At 34.8% G+C, this 21,637-nt stretch overlaps 1 non-coding gene across 1 annotated transcript; it reads left to right on the top strand.

The window, feature by feature from the left end:
• Positions 1–18,753: 18,753 nt before the first annotated feature.
• On the top strand, positions 18,754–18,860 carry LOC128282310 (small nucleolar RNA R71). The gene has a single exon (XR_008272538.1). It is a non-coding gene; the product is annotated as a small nucleolar RNA R71 (small nucleolar RNA).
• Positions 18,861–21,637: the final 2,777 nt, after the last annotated feature.

Consider the following 21,637-nt stretch of genomic DNA (forward strand, 5'->3'; position numbering starts at 1 on the left):
CATTATCTCACTATTTAACTCTTTAATCTTTCTTTGCAAACTCGTTCTATTTTGTTTCATTGAAACCTTATAATGATATCACTGGTAAGGGGGTGAGGTCATTAAGCCTCGAAAGAGAGTTTCATATTCGAATACACAGATAAATTCATCACTCATCATCATAGTATTACACACCTTGATTCAAACACTTCATTCAGACATTTCAACTTTTCATCTTGTTACAAACACATTTTCACATATCTCAGTTTCACATGCAACTTTATTTCATTTGAGTATTAACAAAACATAAGTGAATTTATCACGATTCAAACTTTCATTTCTAATAGTCAAATTACCAAATAATTTCTTATCAAATTTCCACATTTAGTCTTTATCATTTGTCAATATTTATCCCATTGAAAAACGTCTTACGGTTTTGAGTATGTCGCTTGCTTGATGCCATAGTCCAACTATGGTCTTATACTAACTTTGCTCTGCCCATGTTGATGCCTATTTCCAATAGGTCTTACACTAGCTCATCTGTCTCATGTATTGCCATGGTCCAACCATGGTCTTTTCCGTTAATTCATTATTTAACGATCGTACTCATTCCCTGCGTTCTATCCAATTTGATCTTTCATTACCATTTACTTTATACAATCTCATTCATCTCTTTACACTGAAGCACACATATTATAAAATTCTTTTCATACCTTTTCAACTCCATCATATCACATATATATTACAATCAGTTCAATATCAATTTCAGATCAATTAATAATAACTCGGTTGGAACACATCATTACCTGAGCAAAACAATTTATAAGAGCCGGGAGACCTCACACTATCACACTTTACTTACGACATGTATAGCTAGACTCTTACACTTGCTATGTTAGTCCGAGAACCGACTAAACCATAGCTCTGATACCACTAAATGTACCACTCCTAACCCGTATCCGTTACCGGAATAAGGTTATGAGGTATTACTTGACTGAACAAAACTTCTATAAGGTCAAAGATACTTACCAGACATAAATTATCAACAATGCAAACCTGTCTCATTGAATTTCCATAAGAGCTCTTATAAATTTGCAAAATGACTCACTATCAAAACATAACCGAATATCTAATAACAAATTAACTACTATCAAGTTATAACTAAAACATTTCAACACATTAGTTCAATTATAAGACTTCTCTAAACAACATGAGCAAGCCATCTTCGCATGGTTATAATGTATACAAAGTCGAAATATCATTCTACCTATAGTCTATCCTATACATGCCTTAAACCATGATAATATACAATCTTCTCAACTCACATAAAGACTTGATAGTGTGATGATATCTCCGGCTCTTCCAACTCGAGCTAAAGGAGAAACCTATAAGAAATGGAAAAGAGAACACGGAGTAAGCTTCAATGCTTAGTAAGTTTTAAGCAATGCAAACAATTAATTTACTTATAGATCGATTATTTCAAATTTTCAAGAAATCATTCCTAGGTAATTGCCATTTTGGCCAAGTATCCATGAACATAATGCATATTTAGCAAATTCACCTCACTTGAATCTGAACTCAATTAAAACCAAATATTGAAATCACAAATAAGATCATAAGAACTCGAAAAGTATCTCATTAACTAGTTTTAACCATGTTTGCAACAAAATCACAAATTCACTACAAACAGTCTTCCTGTGCAACAGTCACTAAATTATTTATAACTGGAGCTAAGAAACTCAAAATCAAGTGCCGTTAATTTTCCCTAAAAATAGACTCATATATCTTCCATCCATCAAATTTTCAGAATTTTTGGTTTGACCAATCAATACCATATTTTTATTGAATTTTCCCCTATTTCACTATTTGACTATTCTGACCACTCTTCACTACGAATCAATTTTCTCATTATACAGAAACTGAAATATGTTATCGTTTATTTAATTTGAAACTAGACTCATTAAGGAGACTATGAATATAAATTTTATCTTATAATCATCATTGTACAATTTACAATGATTTTCTAAAAACAGAATAGGAGATTTCAAAGTCATTTTGAATCTATCTCACGCCACTTCAAATATCTCATTATCTACAATTCATTTGCTTACACTGTTTCTTTTATAAGAAACTAGACTCATTAAGCTTTAATTACATAATTTATTCAGCTTCTAATTCAATTTCTAAAATTTATGGTGATTTTCCAAAATCACACTACTGTTGCTGTCCCAAGCAGATTTATTACAAATTTGCTCTTTCACACATTCCTTGCATTCAAATTATCTAAACATGTATATCATGTCATTCAAAATCGAACTCATATAACATAGGCATTAAAATGCTTCATTATCAGCTTTAGTTCAATTGAAACAAATAAAATACAATATCATATTCACATTTAATTTTCTATGATCGTAATCTCCTAAAAATAAAATCATATACTTCCACAAACCTTTCCACAAGGACCAAGTGTTTATATTTGAATATAAACATAGAATCACTTCACATAACTTCACACATTTACCGAATATATCACAATCACATTTATAGTCATAACACTTATTCACAGATGCATCACTTTATATATTTATAATTTAATTCAAATCAAAATCGCATACGAGTACATGATACTTGATTTTTTCATGATTCAAGCTTGATTCTTGCTTGATTTTTGGCATGGGTTGGACAGAAACTATAGGGTTTGACTGGGGCTAATTTGTGAGTTTTTTATAGATGTACGGACCCTTAAATTATTATTCCAATGTTGATTGGTCTACTTTACCAAATCATTATAGAATTTGGGCTTCTTTCCCTCTTAATGGACGGTTTAGGCTCCAATTTAGAAGGTGACTTGTTCCTTTTAGCAACCAACTTCCAAGCTGGGTTAAAATAATTTTATTGAGCCCAATGCCTTAGCTTGTCATCCCATACGGATTGATATGCAGCTCATGTGCATGTGTCACCCATACTAGCTTCGGACATCGACAAATCAATGTACCAAGCTACAATAACTGTAGCACAAATTATGAAATTTTCAAAATGTAGCAACCTAGAGTAGAATTATGTGAATTTAGCACTGAATTACTCAAAAATTATAACATTTCTTTAATTGTGCCAAAATTCTCAATATGTACTGAAAACACATAATTAGTTATCAAAATACTTTGGATTTGCATAAATTCTAAGTAAAAAGGTTCTCTAAATATCTATATAATTTAGAGTTATCATAGCCCCAAACTTAATCCATTTCTCAACTAGAGTAATGTTACATGCAAATAAAAAATTTCAACGGTGCACAATATATAAGCAAAATCAATTCTTCAAATAATCATGCATTATCAAATTTATGCCCACAAACCCTTCTTGCTAAAAAGTTGCTCGCATGTAAATATAATTTTAAAATTTTATATCATGTAAAAGAAAATTGTTAACATAAATCATAATTCCCATGTTTTTTTGAGTCATATGTAAATTTTACCATTCAATTATTCTTTCTTATTTTAATTAAGCAAAACAAGCCTAAGGTTTAATAATGGACTTCATATGTTGAACTTATTAATTTCTCTCCACTAATGTAGTCGGCATAATTATCAAAACAAATAAGTCTTTCACAAAGTTGTAATGGGGCTAGGCTCAAGGTAGGGATAAAGAGAAGTGATTTTGGAGCCTTTATACTAGCCTTGGATCTTTCGTGGCACAATTTGCCTTACTCATTGGCTTAACACCCCTAAACTTAATTTTTAACTTATGCTCAATGATATTTCTTATTATTTGATCATACCTCTTTTCTTTTTCTTTCCTTTTTTGAAATAGATGCCTTTTTTTGACTTCTTCCTCAAGATTTCTTTTCATCAAAGCAAGTAAAGTTAAAACTGGTGCAAAGATAAGGTAAAAATTATGAAAAGAAGGCAATATGACTTATGATGTAGGTGAATCAAATAAAGTAGGCCATACAACTCAAAATAATGTTTCAAGGGTTAATTTTAAACATGGTAGGCTTGAAAGACTCAAACGATCCAAATAAAATGTGTCTTTATCATTTTCAGATTCTTATGCCTACTAGGATTCCACCTCAAGAAAGTTACTAAGACAATTCTAAAGACTTAAACCTTCATGCATGCCTAATTTCTAAGGAAAAGTAAATTTCATGGCTAACATACATAAGACTTAGAAAACACAATCATATCATGATTAAGCTAACATAATTTCAAAAAAAAATATACTTGAATAGAATTAGAAATTATATTTTCATATGAGCTAATTTATTAACAAAAATCTTCTCTGAGCATTAATTTATTTCAACATACTTATGTGTGAAAATTGAAAATTATAAAAAATCATGCAAGATGGCCCTTACCACCATTTAAAAAGAAGTAATGTCCTCTTTGCAAAATAACAAAGTTGTGAATGTGAACCGTGCACTAGGTAGGATTCCAGGAAAGAGAAGGAAGTCATGAAGACTACTTAAGTACTAAGTTTTTCCTTGACAAATCCAATCCTAGACATGTACATTCACATTACCACACTACTTTGCTTTTTACTAGAGAACAAAAATAATGGAAAGACATCGGCTTAATTTATTCATAACTTGCAGTTTCTTCAATTTTATTGTGCAAAAGCAAAATACTACTAAAGCAAATTTAAAAATGTCTTGAACAAAATACTAAGAAAAAGAAATTTTCCCCCTTTTATTAATTTGCATCATCCCTTTTGTCTTGTTCCTTGATCTTCTCATTCTCGCTTAAATTACTGAACTCTTCTTGCCTTGAATCATGCTCCCATGACTCGAAGATATGATCTTCTTTTTACGAACAAGAACTTCAGTGGCATCTGGCATAGTTACATTGGCATATAATTCTCGTAGTAATTCTTCTTCAAGTAGGTTGTGCATCACAAAATTGATTCCACTTTAAAGCATCTACTATTTTCTTAATTAATACTGACACAATCATCTTATCAATGCTTTCCAAATTGAATCCTATATTCTAGGAACATAGGTTGATTCTTGAAGATAGAATCAAATCTCTCCCTTACTTCCTCATCTTGAATCACAGTTGAATTTTTAGTAGAATTTTTTGAAGATTGAGTTCTCTTACGAGTCATGGCAATTTAACAAGGAGTTAGGGGTTGATGATGGTGTGGCAACGATAGAGTTATGGCAAGAGATTTACAGCGGCAAAGGGAAACGTTGGGTGCGGTTGCTGCATCAAAGTGCAACTGTGGAGAGTGGTTGCTATGGCAGAGAAGAAATTAAAATGGCGTTGAAAGAGATAAAATAGTAAATGAGACATGCGGAGGCAAAAAGAAAATTTTTGGAGAAAGTTTAGGCCTTTGAGGCCAGTGGATAAGAGAAGAAAAATATAAGGCTAAGGGTTAAGGTTAACTGCTTAGGTGGTGTAGGAAATATTTATGGTAGTAAAGGGTTTTTATAGTAGTGGATTAGGGTAATTTGATAGCAAATATTTTGCTATGGAAAGACTTGGATGACAAAGAAATAAGGGAATTAGGTGGCGACAAATTTAGGGTTTTAGGGAAGACTTAAGGGCGCAACATTAGGTATTTTCCTTCTCATCATTGTTTTGGTATTCAAGCCTAAATTGTAACTTTTTATTACCTGCATTGAAATAAAACTAAACAGAAATAAACTGATTAAAACTTGGGCCAACTTGACCCTTTTATTCAACATAAAATTGAAAGAAAATAAATTAAAATAAAAGTTCCTTTTAGACTACTTAGAATATTTTCTCAAAAAATTACATTAAATTAAATTCCTAGGAAAGGTTGGAGGGGTCACAAATGGTCCCGCTTAAGTTTTAATCTCCTTAAATAAAATTAATTCAATGTACTAATTCAAGAGAACATTTCTAATTATGTCTTTTATTCAAATTAATTAAAAATCAAGTGTCTGTTAAATTGAACGAGGTATTAATTCGCTCAACTTCATCATCTGAATAGTGTTTGAGATGTTGACCATTAACTTTAAATGTACCTCCCTTTTTATTCTGCAATTCCACCACTCTATAAGGATAAAATTTATGAATAATGAATGGTCCAGTCCATCGAGATTTGAGCTTCCTATGGAATAACCTCAATATTCAATCAACAAGACCCTTTTACCTTATTTGAATTCTTAAGGTTGTATATGTCTGACATACCATCTCTTGGTCTTTTCTTTGTACAACATATTGGCATTCTCGTATGAAAATAACCTCAATTCTTCCAACTCATCGAGTTGTAACATCCTTCTTTCACCAGCTTTCTTTATGTCTAGATTCAATTTTTATGGCCTAGTGAGCTTTATTCTCCAATTTGAGTAGCAAATGACAGGCTTTCTCGAAGACTAAGCGATAAGAAGTCATTCCTAATAGTGTTCTAGAAACTGTCCGATAGGCCCATAGAGCGTCATCAAGCCTCCGAGACTAATCTTTTCTATTAGGTCGAACCACCTTCTTAAGAATTTATTTAATCTCGCGGTTTGCAAACTCAACCTGCCCATTTGTCTGTGGATGATAGACAGTAGCTACTATGTGTTTCACATCATACTTGTCAAGCAACCACTTAAGCCAATTATTTACAAAGTGAGATCCAGTATTGCTAATTATAGCTCTAAGAGTCCCAAACCTTGAAAATACATACTTATGTAAGAATAGCATAACTATCTTAGCATCATTTTTTTGGTATGCCTCGGCTTCCACCCACTTGGATACATAGTCAACAGCCACTAGGATGTACTTGTTACCATAAGAAGAAGGAAACAGGCCTGAAAAATCAATGCCCCAAACGTCAAATAATTCTACCTCAAAGATGTTCGTCAAAGGCATCTCGTTCCTCCTTGATATGTTTCTAGCCCTTTGGCATCAATCGCAATTCTTCACATATGCATATGCATCCTTAAACAGTAGGCTAGAAAAATCTAGCTTACAAAATCTTTGCTACATTGTGGGAACCATCAAAAAGTCCCTTGGAGATGAATGGCAGTGATATAGGATCTCGTCTATCTCACTTCTAGCTACACACTTCCTGATTATATGATCTGCACATTGCTTAAACAAAAATGGCTCCTCCAAGAAGTAATACCTACTATCATGAAGGAATTTCTTCCTTTTTTGGTATGTCATTCCATGAGGCATTATGCTAAATAATTTGCATAATCGGGAAACCAAGGAGTTTCATGGATTCGATTTGCCTCAAAGATATGCTCATCTGGGAAATTTTTATTAATAGGAACAAGTGAATAGTTACCTCGTGTTGTTCCAATCTTGACAAATGGTCCACTACTTAATTTTCAACTCCTTTTCTGTCTTGGATCTCAAGGTTAAATTCTCAGAGTAACAGTACCTATTGAATAAACCTTGGTTTAACATCTTTCTTTGTGAGTAAGTATTTAATGGCTGAATGATCCATGAAAATTGTGACTTTTGTACCTATAAGATATGAAAAAAACTTGCCAAAAGCAAAAACTACAGCAAAAAGTTCTTTTTCAGTTATTGTATGGTTAAGATGGGCTCTTGCCAAAGTTATGCTTGCATAGTAGATCCAATGAAATACTTTATTTCTTGTTTGTCCCATCATAGCTCCCATAGTAAAATTGCTAGCATCACACATCAACTCAAAAGGAGAGTTCCAATCTGGTGTAACAATTATTGGTGTTGAGATTAATCGATTTTTTAATTATTCAAAGGCTTCCAAGCATGCTTTGTTAAACTTAAAAATTATGCCTTTCTCTAATAGCATACACACAAAGGCTTGAAAATCTTTGAAAAATCATTGATAAACCTTCGATAAAAACTGGCATGCCCTAAGAAACTTCTAACCCCTTTAACAGTGACTACGGGTGGCAACTTTTCAATTACATCCACCTTTTCTTTGTCAACTTCGATCCCTTTTTCTGGAAATTTAATGTCCTAAGACAATCCCTTCTTTACCCATAAAGTGGCATTTCTCCTAGTTAAGGACAAGGTTTGTCTCATCACATCTCTTCAGTGCCTTAGCCAAATTACTTAAACAAATATCATACGAATCACCAAAAATAAAAAAAATAAAAAAATCATCCATAAATACCTCAACAAAATTTTCAACTATATCTATAAATATTGTCATCATGCATCATTGAAATGTTGCAGGTGCATTACATAAACCGAAAGGAATTTCTCTAAAAGTGAACGTACAATACAGGCAAATAAAAGTTGTTTTGTGTTGGTTTTCTAAGGCTACAACTATTTGGTTATACCCTGAATACCCATCTAAAAAACAGTAATATTCTTTACCTGCCAATCATTCCAACATTTGGTCCATTAAAGGCAGTGGGAAGTGATCCTTCCGGGTTGCCTTGTTTAGTATTTTGTAGTCTATATAGATTCTCTAGCTCGTGACCGTCCTCATTACGCTCAACCTCTACAATGCGCTCTTAGAATGGCTTGTGCAAGAAAAGTCTAGAATGCCAAGTGCGGGTAATGTAACACCCCAAAATCTAAGTATTTATTTTTGAATGTTGTGTTATACAAATGCATGCGTGCTTCAGTGGTTAAGTGTTCTACGAAGTATTGGAGAAGTCCTGAGTTCAAGCCTTGGCTTTACAAAAAAAAAAATTTACTTGAATAAAACCCTTTAATAATTGTGGGGAGATCATGTCATAAAAAGCCTACTGGTCTAGATGATAGTGGCGTGTTACTATTTCTAGGAGACTTGAGTTCGAGTCTTGCTGTGTCTAAAGCGTGTTTTATTTTGCAAGTTGCTGTGTGAGAGGTTGTATGGCAGTGAAACTCTGATGCTTGGACGATTGGAGTGTTTGAGTGGGGTAAGGAATTATATAGCCGAAATTTAGGAGGAGAAAGGGGGATTTGGATAGTGATTGGTTGGAGGACTTTGTGGAGAGATTTTAGGAGAAAATCAAAGGAATGTGAAGTTGAGGGAGTGTTGGAGCCGAATGGGGATTGTAGGCATCTTTTGGTTTCGATTTTGGTAAGTTTTTACACTTTTTTCCGATTGCTGCCAATAGTTTTTAGGGATTTTTTTCTTTGGAATTCATTTAGTGCTAGAGAATTTGGTCATATTCTTTCCTTTGGCTTATTCGGGTTAGCATTTTGGAGTCTTTTTTTTTTTCTTTCATTCTACTTTTCCTTTCCCATTGGCCGAATACCTCACCAACTCCTCTCCATTTCTTTTGTTTCGGTTTGGCAAGTACTCATTGATTCTTCTTCTTCTTCTTCTCTCTCTCAACCCCCTCAATTTTGTCCTCTCTTCACCTTATACCTTGGTCGAATACTGTATCTTTCCCTCTCATTCAATTGTTCCTCCTTTGGCCGAATATTGTCAGGTAAGCCTCTACCCTACTTCTTTCTCCCTTCAAATTTTACTTTTCTGAGCATCGTTTCCTTTCTTCTTCTTGTCCTAATCACTACCCCCTATTTACTATTTCAGATCAATCCTCCTTTTTCTACCGATTTCTTTTTCTTAAGCTGTTGGTTCTGTCCTACGTGAATTGCTTCAGAGTGGTAAGTCTTTTGGTAAGGGTGGAAGTTTTGCCTCAAACGATTGAAAGTTGTTAGTTTGTATTTATTTCCTTAAGTTCCTAATTTTCGGTCCTATCGAATGGTGTTTGGAAGCTACTAATCGTAATGAATGGGGTATATCTTCAGAGACTACGTCTGTTTCAGAGCAGTAAGGTAAACAACACTACTGTAAATCAATTGTTTTTAGTTTGGGTTCAAGCGTGACTAACATTAGTTGTGGAATGGTCATTTGTTTTAAGTTCGATTCTTTTCAAAGGGGGTCGTGTACCCAGAATCCTAACAAGTGTGTAAACACTGCCCAATCGTAAATCAACAAAAGCTGACAAATGTAATTATTATCGCTACATGGGTGTACACTCGCTCATGTAGTAAACTGAATGCATAAACGTGGGCGTTTGATCGTAGAGGCCACCATGAGCGATTTCATAGGCTTAGGCCATTTTGGGCCATGTTGGGCCGAAATGGGCTGTGTGTACCACAAGGGCTAGTGGGCCCACACGGGTAAACCACACGGACGAATAGAAAATATTGGGCCAGGCTGTGTAGTCCACACGATCAATGCCAGATTTGGGCTTTTGGGCCAGACGGGAGTGTGGGCCCACATGGGCCCGTATTATAGGCCTTGGGCCCATTTTCACTGTTTGACTGTTAAGGTTGCACAGGTCGCTCGAGACGACTGTGGACCTACTTTTGGGTTGATAAGCATACCTCGACCCTAAAATTTACAAATGTCTGTTATGCCCCTATAAGGTAAAATGACTATTATGCTCTTATGACATGTATGACTGTATTGAGCATGCCATTTTATATATGTTGCATACATGCATGATATGATGATATGTTGCATGGGGATGAGTTGTTATGATTGGAGGAAGTGTACTATATTGGTAGCTCTGTTGAAATTTCGGTTTAGTGATGCAACTGGTGCTATTTTTTGTGTATAGGGATAGGTGGGTTGATTTTATCCCCACATGGCGTGTAGGGCTAAACGGAGTGGTGTGTAAAGGCTGACTGGGTAGGATTTCTAATTGCATGTCTGTACTGTGACCGCTACTGAATTGGGCTAAAGCCCACACAGATACTAATACTGTAATGGGCTAAGGCCCTAACTGAATTGAACTATTATTGAAATGGGCTTAGGCCCAGACTGAAATTGCCTACTGTATGACTGACTGTTGCTAAGGGATTACACACTGAGTTTTCATAAACTCACACTTTTGCTTTTCTGCGCAAGTAACCCTTAGGCGAATCGGTGCTACGAGAGACTCGAAGGTGGCCACACAACCACATTTTCTTTCATTTTTAATATTTAATTTATAAGTAATTTAATTTGAACACAAAAGCATAAAGTAAAAAATAAAATAAATTGTATTAAAACAGAATATGATGATCTTTCCAAGCAAGCAAAGGGTATTTGTTTTGTAATAAGGCCTCTTTAAGTGTCTATTTTAATTTGGGATTTATTTACCTTGATTCATATCTCTTAGTAATAGGCCGCGCATTTTCAAAAAGATAAATACTTTTCAAAACACCATGATTACGCAACATAATTTAAAAGCTTCAAGAACAGACATTGTTTTAAAGTGTAATAACAACCTAATATGATTAACATTTTGCTTAAATGACTTGAGTTTTAACAATGAATAAGATATCCTAAATTCTCGTTAAGATCACAAAGAGGTTTTATAAAGAATGGATTTTTCAACGGAATCATGTTTTTCGAAAAACATTCAATGTGACATCGCAGATTCGGCCATAACGTCTAGGCCAGGTTTGGGGTGTTACAGGTAAATTACCCACCCTTCTTTGACACACACTGTACCTGACATACCCATGCATTATCTAAGATGAGGTAAATAATTCCAACATCTAACCATTTGATAAGTTCCTTTTGAACTACCTCTTTCATAATAGGATTTAGTCTCCTTTGCCCATCGATTCTAGCTTTCTCACCCTCCTCTAATATAATCTTATGCATACAAAAAGAAGGGCTTATTCCTCGTATATCAGCTGATGTCCAACCGGTCGCCTTTTTAAATTTCTTCAAAACTTCAACCAATTGCACCTCTTGGCGTTCTATTAGTTCTGTTGAGATAATCATAGGTAAAGTAGAACAATTACCTAGATAAACAAATTTCACATGGGAAGGTAGTACCTTTAGTTCAAGTTTGGGTGGTTCCTTGATTGACAATTTTGGTTGTGCATATTCCCGAGTTTCCAACTCCAATTATTCAAAATGTGCTAGTCAAATGTAGCCTTTTGGATTGGCTTCTGTTAAAGCCATAATTTCTTTACCTTGTGTATCTTTCAATGGCTCAGACCCTAAGGTTTTCTAAGGGGCTTTTACAAAATTGCACTCCCATTCTATATACTAAGGATTCTATGTGACAGCCCTAATGTGACCCTAGTCGGGAAGTGGTTTCGGGGCCACAAAACCGAGTCATAAAAATAATTAGCTATCATATTTGATGCTTATTATATGTATATATGCATGTGTGAAAATTTTATATTTGAATTTTGTTTAATTGTAGGTGAATTTTAGTAAATAGGACTTATGTGAGAAAATTTAGAAATGTGCTAGGCAAATGTAAAGTGGCCTATTAATGCATGTTATAGAAATGGTGGGTTTGCATGTCAAATTGCCCAATATTTGAGCTAGTGGTAGGCCATGCTATGGGGCATAGCATATTTTAAGCATGGTGTGCTAATGTGGTATGTAGGAAACAATAAAATAAAAAGCTAGTAATAAAGAAATGGAAAAAGGAAAATGATGAAAACAAAGAAAAAAAAATGTGTCCATCCTTTTTCATTCTTCTTGACCGAAATTCAAAGGAAAGAAAGGAGGAAATATTGAAGAGATTCGGCCATGCTTGTAGCTAAGTTAAGGTAAGTTTGATGTTGTTCCATGAGATTCATGCATATTTTTTATGTTAGTTTGAGTTCTACTTAGCCCATGGTTTAAATCTTGCTATGTGATGAAGATGGTACTCGGCCATGGGTGTTGTTTTCTTGGTTGGTGTTTGTTTCATGCTAAATCTAGATGAACAATGGGGGTTGTCATTTAGGTTAAGATCAAAGAAATTAATCTTGTTAAAACTTTGAACTAATAATGCCCATATGTGTGATAGCCGAACATAGACTTTGTTTAAAGTCTTGGTCAAAGGCCGGTTAAGTGTTTTGGAAATGATTAAGCTAGGTGTTTGATCTTTTTGGTTCGGTATAGTACATAAAATGTTGCTAGATGGAGAAAATTTCGGCCAGCAAGATGTGTGCTAAGGCCGAATATAATTTTGTATATTAATGAGTAATGCATGTGTTGATGGAATGGAGAGGATGCTTTAATAGTGCATATATGCGTATTAGCCAAGTTTTGAACTTGAAATAAAATGGTATTTGGTCAATACAAGTGACCATACTTGTAGAATGTATTAAGTATGCAATCGGCCTCAACATAGACATGCATGTTCGGCCACACGAATGAATGCATAGATTGATGTTGTACATTCGGCAATAGGTAAGCATAATGATGATCCTATCTTGACTTAGACAATCGGCTCAAGGAGAATTTGTTAAGTGCTTAGTTAATTGATATTAGGTTAATGATGTGTGTATTTGGTCATAAAGGTGCACATGAGGAAATGTTTGATTAATTGTACTAAATTGCTCAATGTGATTAAAAATGCCTATGACCATTTTGTATTTGAGCTAAAGGTGGCCATACGACCTATCAAACTCCTTGTCATATTCGGCCATAAGCAAGCATAATGAGACTTTAATAAGTTAAATTTGTTTGAATTAGCTCAAGAGCTTAGAGGACCACAGTTGGATAAGGGAAAGGAAAAAGTGATCGAATAACCGCCGAAATCGTTCGACAACATCCGAGGTAAGTTTTTGAGTAATGGAACTTAGATTATGATTCGCTTAGATTATGTCACAAACAAATCAAAATCATGCTCTTTGTATGTGGCTATTAAGCCGAAATTTGTAAGTGTGATAAGTGTCTTGTGTTTGAGCTTTGGTAATGAAAATGAAATATGGATGTGTCATGATTTATTGATATATGTGCATGGTTATTCAAATGATATCCGGGCTAAGTCCCGAAGGCTTTTGTGCTAAATGATTATATCCGGACTAAGATCCGAAGGCATTTGTGCGAGTTACTATATCCGGGCCAAAACCCGAAGGCATTTGTGCTAGCGACTATATCCGGGCTAAGTCCCGAAGGCATTTATGCTAGCGACCATATCCGGGCTAAGACCCGAAGGCCTTGTGTGAGTGGTTATATCCGGCTAAATCCCGAAGATACTTGGGTTGGGAATGAGCGATCTTGCTGTAATAATTTCAATTAATACGCTCGTAAAATCTCAACAATGAGGTATGTTTTGTACATGCATTGGATTAATTTATTCCTTTTAAGTAGTATTCGCTCAGTCGATTAATGAACTTCCGGCCTTTGGCTAAGTTGATCCTTTGTGTGTGAATATAAGGGTTGGTAATGTGAAGTAAGTATGATATTGAGAATTTGTGCATATGAAATTATCCATTTAGCCATATGAATGCTACATTTTAGTTGTGTCTAATTTTATGGCTCAAAACTTACTAAGCATTAAATGCTTACTCCGCTTCTTTGAATCTCTGTTTTATAGATTTTGTTCGTCAGCTATCGGACTTGGGATTAGTGAAGTCAAAGTCGCCCACACTATCAAAGCCCCTTTTGGTACACTTTTGGTTGAACTTTGAAATGGCATGTATAGGACTACCCTTTTTACGTTGGTCATGTACCTTTCGGTATTGTACAAATTTGGATAGCCATGCGAAAATGGCTTATATATATATTTTGAGCATAATGTTATAATCATCTTGTATGTATATGGTTATTGAGAGGTGTGGATATCCTTGGCAATGATTGGCCATTGGAATGGTTAATCACAATCATATTTTGTGCTATATATGCTAAAGGGTTAGTGAAATCATGGAAACTATGTAATAGGTAAAGTCTACCTTAAAAATAGATGCTGATAGCAGCAGTGACGTGAATGTGAAAAATCACTAAAAATAGTAGGAATGGAGTTAAATAGTGAATAAATTATGTAATCGAACCTTGATGAATCTATTTTCATAGAAAGTAACGAAATGATCATATGAATAGTATATTATGAGATATTTAAGTTTTCGTGAGACAGGGCCAGAACAGTTTCTGGATTCCCTGTTCCGACTTTGGAAATTCATTATAAATTAACTAGAGATAATTAGAAGTCATGCCATATATTTATAGATTCCTTTTCGAGTCTAGTTTCTATAGAAACAAATGGAATCAGTATTGAAACCCTGTAAAGGGAGATATCCAAGTCGTAATGCGCAAAGGTCAGTGTAGTCGAACCCTGGAACAGGGGAGACTTTAACTAATAAACTGTACTAATTAGCTCGACCAAAAATTCTAGAAAAAAATTTGTAGATGAACATATGAGTCTAGTTTCAGGAAAAATTTACAAAACTGGTTTTCGAGTTTTGAAACTCAAGATATTATTTTTAAGGCTACAGTGATGCAGTAACCAGCTTGTCTGGAAAATTTTCAAATGGACTGTGAAAATAAGTGGATTAAGCTCGTTAACCCCTCGTGTCCGACTCCGGCAAAGGTCTCGGGTACGGGGTGTTACATTCTATCTCCTCTATTACTGAACATTCTTCCACCGGATCAGGGAATTTCATGGCTTTAAGAACATTAAAAGTCACCTAGTCATCTTGAACTCGCATAGTGAGTTCATCTTTCTACACGTCTATTAATGTTCTCTCCATTGCTACAAAAGGTCTCCCTAGGATGATCGACACTTCCTTATCTGCTTCAAAATCTAAAACAATAAGATCAACATGAAAAATAAACTTATGTACACATACCAAAACATCCTCGTTCTTTCTTTCCGATGTGCTAGAGATCGATCCGCTAGTTGAAGTGTCACAGTGGTTGGTCTAACATCACCTATCCCCAACATCTTAAAAAAGACATTTGCATCAACTCCTAAGTCACATAGAGCTTTACCACAGTAAGATTCTCCAATGTTATAGGGTATAGTAAAGCTCTTAGGGTCCTTCACTTTCCAAGATAGCTTGTTCAGTAGAAATGCACAACACTCTTTTGTTAATGCTATAGTCTCGAACTCGTCAAGCTTCTTCTTCTTGGATAGAATGTCCTTCATAAACTTGACATAATTGGGCATTTTTTTTAAGACTTCTACCAATGGGATATTAATGTGAAGCTACTTAAGAACATCCAAGAACTTCTTGAATTACACCTCCTATTTTTTTTTATGTCTTTTTTGATATGGAGGTAATGGAACCTTGGCTTGGATCAGACAACATTCCTGAGGTATTGTATTTGTATCTGAAAAAGGTACTAGCTTATTAGAATTGACTAGTTTAGATTTTACCCCTTCAGAACTTTCAGAATCTGGCATCTGTGGTGCAGGAATTTCAATCGTCGGTTGATTTTCCTTTCTCTTGGCAGGTTCATCTTCAACCTCAACTTCCTTGGGTCCCAAAGTCCTTCCGCTTTGTAAAGCAAATGCTTTGCAATATTCCTTACCTGTATTCCCTGGATTTTTCGAGTCACTCAGCAAGACTCCTTGGGGTCCATTAAAAAGCTCCGTAACTAAGTAACCCATTTGGTTCTCCAAATTTTTTAGTGTTGATGCTTGGATTTGGATTAAGGCGTCATTCTTAGCCATATATGGCTTCAACAAATTCTCCAAATTGTTGGAAGGTTTAGCTTATGTGGTTTCTGAACTTGTTGATTAAAACCTAAAGGTTGATTTGATCTATACTACATGTAGGTGTTGTTCAGTCTACCTCCTTAGTTATTCCACGAAAAGTTTGGATGGTTTCTGGAACGAAGGAAATGTGCAAGTGTACGCAATCGTAACAAGTAATAAAATGACAAGTAAAAGTAGTGTTATCATACCCATGGGGACTGTGAAAATAATTATTTATGAATGCAATTTTAAGAACACTTTGGTGAAGAAAGATATTTTGATTTGAAGAGATGATTAAAAACTAGGATTTAAACTAAGTAAAATAAATAAAAATAAAATAAAAGTTCCAATACATGATTTCAAAAGATGATTTCAATCAAAATGACATAATTGTGTTAGATTAATTATATTTCTTAACTTAGAATTATTAAACTCATGTTCATGTTGTTACGAATAAATTCACGGCAACTCAATAATTTGCTAACTTATGAACTTACTTACCTACCAAAATCCATTTATCTCTTGATTATATCTCTACGTCAATTCAACCGATTAAACAAATTTTAATAAACAAATGTGTTAATGCACATACATACTTATGAAATTAAAATAATCTCTTGTACTTATCTCTATGCCAATTCAAACAATTAATTCAATCTCATAAGCACATAAAAGATTACCTGAGGTAATAATGTATTTCTACCTTGAAACAGTTTAATCACAATAATCTTGCAAGTTATGCAAGGCTAATGTATCGTTAGATACCGTTGCTAATTTAACCCTCATCTACCTTAGATGATTAAACATGCACTGATTAAGTATCGTGTCAATTAATTACAATTTCAATCAGTTTAAATAATTAATTCATTAGTTACCTTGCAATTGTAATGCAAGAATAACTTAGTCATGGTTTTACTTAATCAAACATCTTACCGAGGCCTATAACAACACAAACACAATTTTAATAAATTAAGTAGACAAAATGCAATCAACCTAACACAAATAAAATTTAAGTCATATTAATTAAATTAAATATATCAACATCACAATTATTCATAGACATGTTCATCATAACAACAACAAAATTAAAAGGAAAGGGAACAAGAATCAAATCCGGTGTTTCTCCGAAGCTTAACTAATTTGCTCAGCTCTTCCTTCCCTGCTTGTTCTTGTTGAACCAAGGCTTCCACAAACACTTAAATGCTACTCCAAATGGTGGATTAATGACTCTTTTTCGATAGCTAAAATAGGCAAGGGAATGGGGAAGAAAATGAAAAACAATGGAAGGGAATGAAGAGAGAAAAGTGAGAGAGAAGTGAAGAAATGAATGGGTTTGAGATGTGTTTGAAGTGAGCAGCAAAGGGGGGTATTTATAGGTTGGGATGGCTGCTAAAATTAGAAAAAAATCAAAAGCCATAGAGTACCCCCCATGGCTGGCCACACATGTGGCAAGTTTGAAGGTTTCAAACTTGCTATTTTAAGGTATGGGAAATCTAGAAAGGTATAAATAGTGGAGGGATTTGAATGCAATTTGAAGAAGTCTTCAATGGCTATTTTGCTAGACAAATAATCAGCCAAACAAGCTGATTGGGTCAGCATGTGGGATAGTTTTGGGCTGCCCAGTGCTCAGTTGGATCAGTTCACTCATTCAGCTCAACTAGACCACTTTTCATAATTAATTAATAGTAATTTATTTAACCCAAATTAAATTGGATTCAAATTAAAATTAATTATATTATGAATTAATACATATAATTTGGACCATTTTAGCCTGAAAAATTAATTTGCCTTGATGCTTCAAAATTGCTTCTCGGTTTTGCGCTTTTAGCAGTGTCTGCTGAGCCGTTTTTTGCCTTTTGTGTAAATTTGTTGAAAATAATCAAAATTAATCAAAATTTGATATAAAATTAATTAAAATTAAAAAAGTTCATAATTTGAGTGTAATTTAATTATTTTATAATAAGTATATATTTTTCGACAAAAATTTTATCGAAACTGCATGAATTTGATTTAAAAAGGGCATGAAAAAGTGTGAATATTTTCTTGTTTCCAATTTCGCCACGAAGGGTTATAGAAGTTGGACTATGGTCCTTGTCCACTTCTATTCTGGTTTTGATTTCCTACATAATAGACAAACTTGAGATTTGATGGTCAATTCTCAAATGAATACCTATCCCCAAAATATACGTAGGAAATAATGTCAAATTGACTTGGTGGCTGAGCTACAACAATATTCAGACCATTAGTAGAAAATTTTTTAAGCATTGAAGAAATTGAAGGTACCTGATCTACAAGTGAAGTGAGAGCATCCACTTCATGTACTCCTGCTAATTTATCTTCCTGAAATTGCTCAATTGGTCGATCACTGGTAGTTGTTATTGGTTATTCTCTCGATAATTTCATAAGCCTCATTATAAGACTTAAAAAGGAGAACACCATTCGCATAAGCATATACCATCATCCTAGTGTGTGCGTTGAGACCATTATAAAATATCTCCAGTTAAATACAATGCAGAATCCCATGGTGAGGGCATTTTTGTAGTAACTCTTTGAATCTTTCCCATGCCTCATATAAGGATTCATCATTCAATTGTTGGAAAATAGTTATCTCATTCCTCAACTTAGCATTTTTGCTAGGTGGGAAGTACTTTACCAAGAAGCGTTATGTTAATTCATACCATGTAGATATTGAACTGGGTGGCAATGAATTAAGTCATGCTCGTGCTCTATCTCACAATGAGTATGGAAAAAAATTCAAGCCCAATGTGGGCATTCCACTAAACTGGTCCACTGTCTGAAGCATCTGTGTAACTCCCTTTACCCAGTTCGACACCGGAATAGGATACGAGGTGTTACTGGACTTAAAACTTAAACACATACAAACATACATTTCCTAGATATGAAATTTTTCGCCAAATTAAAAATTTTCACAAAACCTTAATGTCCTTACTATAGGCCTGTAAGGTCCCGAACATACTTTGGGATTAAATCGGGACTAATTTGTGCACTCTAGAAAACTTTATAAAATTTCAGGCAGACAGAGGCACACGCCCGTGTGAAAGGGCGACACGCCCGTGTGTCTTCTTAACATGGCCATGTTGAAGGCCCGTATGGCTCACACGGCCTGAACATATCGGGACACGCCCGTGTCCCTAGCCCATAAAAATTTATTTTACAATTCGAACCTACAGGGTTTTCACATAGCTTGGAACACGCCCGTGCCCATGACCCGTGTCCCCCACAAGGCCATGACACGCTTGTGTGCAAAAACCTTGACATTCTATTTTTGACGTCAGCAACCCCTTAAGGGCACACGGGCATGGTACACACCCTTGTACTAGGCCGTGTCCTCCACACGGTTGGGACACATGGTCGTGTCTCTGCCCGTGTGGTTACTACTGGGCATTCTGTTTGCCAACTTTTAAGTGCAGGGGACACATGGCCTTACCACACACCCATGGGGCAAGCCGTGTGTCACACACGGTCTAGACACACACCTATGTGTACAAAAACAAGGCTATTTACCAAGCTTCAGGTGATAATGTGATCGATGCCTCCAACGTCCCTTGATCCCCGATACTAGTTGGCGGCACTATAAGAAAATGGAAAGGACAGGGAGTAAGCATAAAGCTTAGTAAGTTGCATATAAATAAGTAACAACATCAACCATGCATATTATAAATCAACACAACATTCTTGAGTGAACAATGGTAAATATCACTACATGCTTATATATCACAAGTATAAGCCAAAGATTACAATATCGTTCCAAAATCATTTTCATAGCTAAAACTTACTCATGTCATTCTTACCATCAAGGCAACATAACTAGACTCATAGCTCATGAGTTTCGAATAAGAACCTATACCACTCACAACATGATTATATCATTCCATAACATTGTCACAAGCTTTAAAATAACTCGTGAAACCATTTGGAATTCTAAAGGATATCTGACAAGCTTTACATAGGAGGGTGAATTGTCGATGCCATGTTCCAAACATGGTCTTACATTAACTCTCGTCTCAATGCGGATGCCATGTCCCAGACATGGTCTTACACTGGCTCTCATAATGTGGCCGATGCCATGTCCCAGACATGGTCTTACACTAGCGCACATATCAATGTTGATGCCATGTCCCAACATGGTCTTACACTAGCTCTCACAACATCGCCGATACCATGTTCCAAACATGGTCTTACACTGGCTCTCATATCGTGGCCGACGCCATGTCCCAGACATGGTCTTACACTAGCACACATATCACCCAAATGTCATGGCATAGACATCCAATCTATTCCTAGGTTCAATATTTACCACATTAATTTCATCATGCATTATTCATAATCATATTCAACCATATTATGCAAAATTGATCATTCAACACATAATAGCGATAAAGTTGCCTTACTTACATACAACTTACCTCGGTATACAAAAAGTGGACGACTAATTGGCTTTAGTCTACTAGCTTGGCCTTCCCCCGGTCTAGGCCCATATTTTGTATTTCTTGATCTAAAATGATAAAAACTCACTAATTTAATTATCATATTAATCAATGCATTTCATAATTCATATTTTGGCAAAATGATCATTTTGCCCCTAGACTTTCACAAAATTACTATTTTACCTCTAGGCTCGTAAATCGATTTTTACCTAATTTTCTCACTAACTAAGCCTAGATTCTTTTTATACTAGAAGCAGCCTAGAATTCCCATTACTCATACTTAGCACTCATTTTTCCATCTTTACAAAATGGTCCATTTTAAGTGTTTTCATGAAAATCCTTTCACAAAAGTTGTTTATTTAACAACCAAGATTCATTTTCTTCCATAAAAATTCAGCAAACAACATGAATACTCTCATGGAAAAACCCTAGAATTTCAACCATTTTTCAAAATAGTCCCCTCATTAGATCGATTATGCTACAAGGGTCCCAAAAGTACAAAAATTATCAAGAAAGACCATTAAAATCACTTACTTGCAAGGGTAAAGAGTGGCTAAAATTTTGAAGCTCCAAAACCCCTAAAATGGCTGAAATTTTTGGTGGTGAAAGAAGGGATGAAAAAGATAAAGTCTTTTGTTTTATTTTAATCTTATTACTAGTCAAAATAGGTCACCAAATTTCACCTAATTTTGACTTTTGGATTTTCTTTGTCCCTATGGCCGGCAATAGATTTAATAAAGGCATATTTGCTCTTTAAAGACCCTAAATTTTGGTTCTCTAGCTATTTGGCACCTTTAGATAATGAAATAAAACTTTTGTCCTTTATGCAATTTAGTCCTTTTCCGTAATTAAGCATTCAATCGCTAAAATTATTTCACCAAAATTTTCATGCACTCGTATAAATATGCTCTAACACATAAAATAATATTAAAAATAATTTCTCCAACCTCGA

The sequence above is a fragment of the Gossypium arboreum genome, chromosome 1, assembly GCF_025698485.1.
Source record: "Gossypium arboreum isolate Shixiya-1 chromosome 1, ASM2569848v2, whole genome shotgun sequence".
NCBI lineage: Eukaryota > Viridiplantae > Streptophyta > Magnoliopsida > Malvales > Malvaceae > Gossypium > Gossypium arboreum.